This window comes from Phocoena phocoena, chromosome 5 (assembly GCF_963924675.1).
Source record: "Phocoena phocoena chromosome 5, mPhoPho1.1, whole genome shotgun sequence".
Lineage (NCBI taxonomy): Eukaryota > Metazoa > Chordata > Mammalia > Artiodactyla > Phocoenidae > Phocoena > Phocoena phocoena.
Window position 1 is genome coordinate 40978101 of NC_089223.1, and position 8935 is coordinate 40987035.

Consider the following 8935-nt stretch of genomic DNA (forward strand, 5'->3'; position numbering starts at 1 on the left):
AGTCTTAGGTTTTTGGAGTAAGGCCTTGAAATATCCTGGACTGGGATTTGAAGGCACCTGAGTTCTGAGTCATTCTAAGAATGTGTAGCTGGGAGTTTAGTTGACGGCTTTAGGATCAAGTTGGAAGATTTCTTCTCTGTCATTTGTTTTGTTTGTAAAGTGTAGAAATTGATAAACTTGCAGTTGAAAGGCTTTTGGTATCTGTTAATAGCACTCAGGGAACTGATACCCATCAACTTGGAAAATCCTTTGAAGTTATTACTCCAGTGAATGTTAATGAGTGTTTTACCCTGAGTGGTAATTTAAGACCCTGACTAGTCAGCTAAGTCAAGCCAGGCTGCTGAGAATAGTTAGGTAGAAAAAAGTACATTATAGGTGAGAAATGGTCTGATAATTCTGTAATAGAGTGAAGTGATTTTTATAAAGCCTTTTTTTTTTTCTTTTCCCTTTTGTGGAGTTGAATTGTCTGATGTTAAGAATTGACCTCCAACTAGGCAAGCATTTTAGTGAACAGAAGTTAGTTTTAACTGAAGTAAGTTAAACTTACATGATAGACATCTAAGTTGGGGGCCTGCGGCCTGTTTTTGTTAACAGTATTACAACACAGCTATGCTAATTTGTTTGTTTCTTGTATGGCTGTTTTGCACCACAACAGAGTTGAGTAGTTATGACAACTATAAAGCCTGAAATATTTATCTGGCCCTTTATAGAAAAAGTTTGCAGACCCCTGATCAAACTTAGTGAATTTGTTTTGGGATTGTTAAGCAGTACTATGTTTATTTTATGTAAATGTTCCACTTCAAAACCTTTTTAAAAAGAGGGGTTAAAACTGATTGAATTAAAAGCTAGATTTAAGAAGGTGAGGTTTGTTTGTAAATGTTCCACATCAAAACCTTTTTTTTAAAGTTAAAACTGGTTGGTTTTAAAAAATGAGGTTTGTTTCATTGGATAAATGTAAAGCTATCAAATTAATTTTTGATTCTTTGTTATGTCAAAATGTTGTGCCCCGTGATTTTTAGATTTAATTAGAAAGGTGCAACTAAAGATGTACTCAGGTTTAATTCTTTGCCCCCAGCAGTTTAATGTTTTAATTTTAGGGGGTGGTTTATTCCTACTTACGACTTTCTATAAAAGTTACGCTTGCACACAGAGTTAGGGAAAAACAGTTCTTAACCTTGATTTTCATACTATTTGTTTCCATATATTCGATGTCACATTTGAAGTGCTATTCCTAGATCCATTTCAGGTGTTATTTCTTGACCTAGATGAATATTTTTCTGTGTACTGGGCTGTAATTTACTTTCAGACTTGCACAGAATTGAAAAACTCTCCCTTTATACAAATCCATTTATCAGCTTCATGTTTTTCTTAGGTATTTTATATTTCAATCTGAACTCCTTGCCCTTCAGAATTGTTGAATAACTTGAGTTGGGGCCTTGCCATCATTCTGGGGCGTTGCCTTGTGCCTGTCAACTTAGGTCCTTTATTTCTTGTATCCCAGGGCTTGCTTTTGTATAGCCCATCTTCCTGCTTCTGAGGCCTTCCCATCTATAAAGGTCTGTTCCATCCTCGTAACCAAATAACTAGTTTGGCTCAATAGAGAATTCAAGGTTTAGTGAAGAGATTTGATGCTGTTTGATTTTTCATCATTCATGTAAAATGCTTAGGGTTTTACCACTATCAGTGTTCTCCAATTTCATGACTATCTTGGGTTTGTTTCATCCATTGTGCTGAGCATTCAGTGGGTCCTGTCATTGTGTAAACATGCTCTTCAATCCTGGGAAATGTTACTGGAGCTGATCTTTCCTCATGTTCTTCACCACCCCAGTCTTTCCTCCAGAATTGTTTTTTGGGTGTGAGCCCTGCGCATCTGGTTTTCCTGTTTTCCGTTGCAGGCTGTTATCCTTTGAGCGATTTTTACAACTTAATCTTTCAACTTTTTTTAAGGTTTTTAATTTCAGTCATCTAATATCTAAGACCTCTTTCTCCAACCTGTGTTATAAGTAGTAACCTGTTCTTAACATGGGTGTGTATTATCTTTTATTCAAGTCTAAAGTTAACAATAACTTTCAGAGTTTGTTTCCTCCAAGATGCTTTTCTTTCCTGTTGCTTTGGCCTCTGCCTATAATCTTCCTCAAATGTTTGGTGATCCTTGTCTCATATTTAGGAGTGCAGCATTTTTAAAGCAGCTTGGATGTTGTGAATTTGTGGGGCTGAGGGATGGGTATTTGTCAACCATGGGGTTCACTACTCGGTGATCGGGCTGTGTCATTTTATTGAGGAACCTCTTGATACATTCTTTTTTTCCTTCCTTGAGCTGATCAGGTTCATCAGAGAAGTCTTTTTCTACTCTGCTGCCTGGAGGGTAAAAAACCTGGCTGCCAGTGTTCTGAGATCCCAGTGAGGGGAGAAACCTGAGGGATCTGAACAAGTAAACTACTTGAACTCCTTTATTTTCATCATTGTATGCCTATTGAGTCCGAAGACCACCCTCTTACCTGCTTCAGACAAGTTTCTGCCAGGATGGAAGAGTTCAGCTGTCCAGCAGTACAGAGGGGATCTGGAGGTTTAACTGCTTGTCAAACAGACTTTCAACCAATCCTCTTTTAGTCCCTTTTACCTCTGTTTACAGAGATACCTGGGCTGCCGTTTGCTAATAAGCCTTTGGGGGTTCTGTGGTACAATCTGAAATATCCTCACTGCTGACAGAATATTAAGTTTTCTTGTCTCCTTAGTCAATTGCCATTTATTCAAAGGTTTGCAGCTTCCAAAATTTTGTAGTTTCCTCTCCCATTTTCTTTTTTTTTGGCTGCATGGCTTGTGGGATCTTAGTTCCCAGTCCAGGGATTGAACCTGCGCCCATGGCAATGAAAGCGCAGAGTGTAAAACCACTGGACCGCTAGGGAATTCCCTCTCCCATTTTCTTTGACCTTATGTATTTTTTATGTTGCCCCCTCCCCTTTTTTAAGTAATGGGTTTTAGTAGGATTTCAGAAGACCAGAAGTGGTATTGTTTACTTTTAGCACCCTTTTTGTGTGTGGTAATGACAGATTTGGGGAGAAAAATGTTAGTAGTTCAGTACCCTTCTAAAATTTGGCCAGCAAAGTAGAAGTTTACAAGTAGTTCGCTAGTTTATTATAGAAAAATCTCATTTACCTGTTGGACAGTGTTAGGAAGCTTTGATTTCAGTTCTTATCAGTTTTGTAGACCCTGTTAGAGCTACCAACCCCCCTTTCTAGGTCTGTTGTCCTAAGTCAAATTTTGATACCTTTTGGTTTACTAGATGTTTGCTACCAGGTGAGTTAGTTAATCTCTCTTCCTGGGGTTCTGGGTTTCCTCTTACTCCTTTTTTAACCTTCAAATATGTATTGTAAGGTTGCAGGTCTTATTACCACATTACTCTTTCCACATTGGGGTGGCAATTACTTCACTATTCTTTGTTGTATACAAGTTAGAATATAGTGTGTGGACACCTGTCCAGGTGCCATTCATGCTGAAATAGTTTTGAAAGGTAGTCTCAATAACATTAGGATCTGTTATTAGGTCTTTGTATTCTATACTTTTATGTGCTTTGTTTTACTGCTTGGGAAAGTTCTTTGAAGTTGTCTTGTACTTCAAAAGTACTTTATGGCCTTGAGGTATTGGGAATTTTAAAACAAGGACTGATCCCACTGTCCATCACAGTATTTGTGTTGGTCCTGAAATGTATGATGAGTTTATTTGGTTTGGAGTCAGATTAACCTGAAATGTAAAAATCTAGATCCATGCATAATGGATGCACATCTCAATAAAGTAAATTTCTTCGGATGCAGTTTACTTAATAGTGCAATTTATCAGTGTACTAATACTTAAGGATGACCCCAGACTTCATGAAGACTGACTGTTACTACCTACTTTTGAAAAGTTGAGAAGAATGCATACTTTTTCCTTTCTTCACTACTGGCTATAATTAGGAGTCTAGTCTGAAATTTTGCATGTGTAACGTTCTAGCAAGATCCAGTTGTGTAAATTGGTGGGTTGGGCTGTATATTGCTGTCAATTGCCTATAATCTGGAAAGTTGGGGGAGTGTTGATTATAATCTCGTTGGCATTTCAAAGAGAACTGCAGGCTATTTATATCAGAATCAGTATTGTTTGGAGGTGTTCCCTGGGATTCTGTATTTCACACACACCAAGTGATCTTACCTACACTGAAGTTGTAAGGACTGTTGTTTTAAGGTGGTTAGAGTTAAGCTTGCTGTGTTTCATAAGGATTTTTTGTCTTTCTGTTTTTACTTTTATCTCGTGTAAAGACAAATAAAGGTGCATGTTTCATAAAACTTATACCACTCAAGCATTTTAATCACGGACCCTAAGTCTAGCTTGAAAAAAACCATAGAGACTTAGCATTCTAATGAGTGTACGAGAGGACAGGGAGCAGTAGTGTGCCATGCTGGGGAAGGGAGGTGGTGAGGGTAGGTGGTTGGGATTAAACTCTTTAGGGGCAGTACATTCCCCTGTCGCCTGCATATTGCCCCCTTTGGTTTGTCACTGACTTCATTCATTCATTCCATTATTATTAATTGGTAATCAGCAACTCTGTTTAAAACTGACTTTTTCTGTTCTCTTGAGTTGGGCTAGTTATATATTGCCCTGTTGTCCATAAGCATCTTTTAGATTCTCATGAAGGAGATAATTCCAACAGCTTTCCTTTATAAGTGACTATAGTATAGTAGCTTTGGGTAAGACTGCAGGATCCAAGGGAATATGTAATTTAGGAAGACAGAGCAGAATGCTCTGCTAAATGTTCATTTTCTCCAGTAAGCTCTGTAGAGGTGGATAATTTGGGGGGACAGAAAGGTGCTTAAAGGGCATGGAAAAAGGACTTGACAAAATTATTTTACTACTTAAAAAGGGTGAGATACTTTGTAGGAATGAAATCCTAAGTAAGAGCAAGGTGTTTCTTGTTTCAGCAGTCCAAATCAGTTATTTTAGTTGTCATGGGAGGAATTCTTTCAAGTCTTCAGAGAAAGTACAGATAGGTCCTCATTTATTAAACATTGATATTAGGGTTATCGGATTCTATTTTGAGAAACTTACCTAAGTTGCTCGGTGTTGGGGGAGAGAGTTTATTTCAAGGTTAGTTGATACACATTTTATTTGTGTAGGCTATATTCTGTTTGTATTTTAGAATTTGAAAGCAAGGTTACTTTCCTGCCTTTTTGAAATTTTTCTTTAAAATATTGGAAGACACTTAACAGTTGTATTATGCCAGTACCTAAATGTGACATTTAACATGTCATGGAAAGCTATGCTTTGAATAAATACTTGAGAAAAGAAATTATATAATTGCCCCTTTGTTGTTTGGATGGCCTTGGGTTACACAGGGCTTTATCACATTTTTAGAGAACATTTGCCAATCTCAGACTGATGAAGTGGAACCCTTTTAAAAGAAATTGGAAGATGGCTATATAATTATTGCAGTGTAGTTAAAGAGATTGGCTAAGGCAATAAAGAAAACTTCGAAATACTCAGAAATTTGTTGTAAATTGCTTCTACAATAATTGATAAAGCATGCTACAACTAATTATATGTATTAAGACCTATCAGCATGTCTTTTTTTAGAACCTGGTTGACTTGATTCTAAACCAACATAATGTTCTCTGTACCATTTGACATTTTCAAGACATATTCTCCCTAAGCAGATTTTGTTGGAACCAAGTGTTTCCAGTTCTAGAAGCCTACTTCTAGAATCTTCATGTGAAGTTTATAGTGGGCTTTAATGGGGTTTTGATTTGCACTAAACTTTCTTTTCTGAAAGATTATGTTTAAATTATAATGTAGTGCTTTTGTCTTAAAATTAAACTCTTAACAGCAGTCATGCATTTTTTGCACTGTCTTTTTTTTTTTTTTTTTTTTTTTTTTTAAGGTTTCCCCTCTTGGATGAATTTCTTGAAATAATGTAGGTCTTGTTTTCTTATTTGGGAAGGTAAGGCAACTACTGTCATGTTTAAATGACAATGTTAAATGACGGGATTCTTTTTAAAGTTAGTGATGCATAATTGGTTAAACAGTATTACAGGTTGAAATTTTGATGGAAGAAAAAAGCAATTTCCAGTTTTCTCCAGAATGTTCATGAGAGGATACCAAGAGTAGGAATATTTTATATGGGGATGTTCAGTCTTTAGCCTCTACTGGGCTTGCTGTCAAATTGTGAAACCACTAAAAGGGCTGGGAATGCATTTACTCTTTATGCAAATTTTTCAAAAAATGGCAAATCGAATTAAGATGTGTACAATAGCAATAATGTTAACCAAGGTACCCATATTCAACGTAAATACAGAAAAAACCTAACTATCATTTCATTATTACATTTCCTACGTTCCTTTGAGAACTCTTTAAGGAATGTGGGTCACTCAGTGCTGGCCTGCCAAGAGGGAGGGTCCCATCATGGTGGGTCATGGTGTGCTGAGCAGGGGCTTCCCCTCAAATGACCTGTTTTCCTGTAACCAGCTTGTGATTTGTCTAAAAATCAGGCCGGAATTAAATAATGAATTTTGTTCTAGCTTCTGCGAAGACTGTAATGAGATAACAAATTTTCAAAACAAGTTAAAATAATTCTTGCAGATTTATTAGAATGTGTGGGACATTCTTCTTTGCAGATATTTTAAAAATTCTTGTTTAGTATGTTGAATGGAATAGATATTTCAAGTGAATGGTTCAGAGGTCCCACTCCGTCATTTGCCCTGTGATGTTGGGCAAATAAAATTGTACTTCTCCAACAAGCGTCAGTTTTTCCAACTGTAAAATTAGATGTTCTTTAGGGATGGACATTAAATGATAGGTATGTGAAAAGTGCTTTGATGTTAGTCGTTCTCAGCTTCATACACTGAATGGGGTTTAAACACATACACTTTGAGGCGCCATCCCAACCTTAAGCAGAATCTTCAGGTTTGGAGCCCAGACAGCCTACACTGTCTTACTAGGATCCCCAGGTGATTCTGAGCTGAGCGTTGAAAACCAAAGCTTCATATTTATTGCTGTGATCATGTTTAAGAGCTATGGAAATCATGCATATGAAAAAGTATCAAATGTTAATGTCTGTCTGTCTGTGCTAGGCAGTCCAAATACAAAAAAGGCTTGAGGGGAGTAGACACATAGTTGTCTACCATGATGGGGATGAGTGCCCTTTTTGAAGGTTGCCTGGGCACCTGCAGGGACTCCCTACTTTTGTTTCTGTCACTCTTCTGGGCTTCCCTGCTGTGAGTCTTCAGGAGATTTCATGTGGAAGCTCTGTGATTTTGGTGAGTAATTTGGGAAAAGGAGATAAGCAGAAGAGAGGAGTCACAGTAGACTAAGGTCTAGATCACAGACCTAGATCACATAGCTGTGATCCCCTTTATAGACACAGGAGATAAGGTCCAGTAAGCAGGTTTGTGGGGAAAGGAAGAATATATACGAGTTTTAGGATTTAACATTTGAGGTGTTTGTACATTATCCAAGTGGATGTCTCCAGTAGAGAAAATGGTTTGGAATTCAGAAGGAAGGTTATTGCTGGAGAAGGCAATGCCATGGGAGTGAATAAAAGCACCCTGGAGAGTGCGGAAAATGAAGAGAACCGAAGGCTGAGCTCTGCTACAGTCCATCTGAGTGAATGAATGAATGCACGACTGAACTCCCAAGGTCTAGTCCACTTTCTCCACCCACACAGCAAGCAGTGTCTTCATTTGTTCATCTTTTTTCCTCTTACTATGTTAGCCCAGTGGACTCTGGCAAGTGACCTAACTTGTGCTTCAGTTTTCTTATCTGTAAAATGGAAATAATAATAGTACCCATCTCAGGGTTGTTGTGAGGATTAAATAAAAATAAAGTACTTCGACAGCTACTGGCATATCAGTGCTCAGTAACAACATTAACTGGACTGCCTTTACCTATTGAGATAAATTTGATTTCTAATAAGGTCCAATTCCCATCCCACTTATAAGTGCAAATCTTCCTCAGTGACTGGAGCCGGTGTTGATCATTATCTTTCTTTTTTCCCTGCCACACAGTGCATCACTTAGTAGATGTTATTTTAACGTGTTTATGACCTTTGTTGGTCTTACCTCCTCAACTGGAATGTAAGCTTCCCTTAGGATCAGAACCATTTCTTATACTTCTACATACAACCGTTAATTTCTCAAACGTCTGTTATCTCTATTAATGTGGTAACTTAGAATAAACCCTAATGATTTAGGACTGTTTTGGTGCAGAGGAGCAACTCAACAATATTTGAATGCATAAATGAAAAATCTAAGATTGTCTTAATATCTGTTTCTTTCTACTCAGGTACATTCTGCTAGGTGTTGCACAAATAGCAGGGAAACACTTTACTAAATGAGTGCTTTGCTTACTTCTTCCTAGCAGCTTTCAACAGTTCATAAAAATAGAAGTCATCTGGAAAACTCCTAAACTCTATTTAAGACTGCCTAGGAAAATGGGTATTACATGGGACGTGCTGCCTGGAACCAGGGTGATAGCCCGTGCTTTAAACGTGCTGCAAGTGGAGGGAGGTTGCAAAGGCATTTTATTTATTTTTTAGGCTTCTGGGTCTTGGCATCCTAAAATGTAAAATTGGGGGTGGTGTGGTGGCTAGATTAGGTGTTAAATTTGATGTCTTCTAGCAATAAATATGCTAGTATTCACTGGCAATCAGGATACAAATACATTGTTTTGTACATAATTATAAATTACAGAAATTTTATAGGGCTACAAAAGTAATGGCAGCAAAATGCATGACAATATCCTCACAATATTCCTTCAGATTCCTATCTCTACCCCCCCCGCAAAACAACCTACTAACCTGGTCCAAAGCAAAATAGTACTGATGTGTGTTGTCTGGCCCACAATTTAAGGGGTCAGATAATATACTCTGAGTTAAACATGTGGGTTTCGTGGCTATATACCTCAGTCAGTA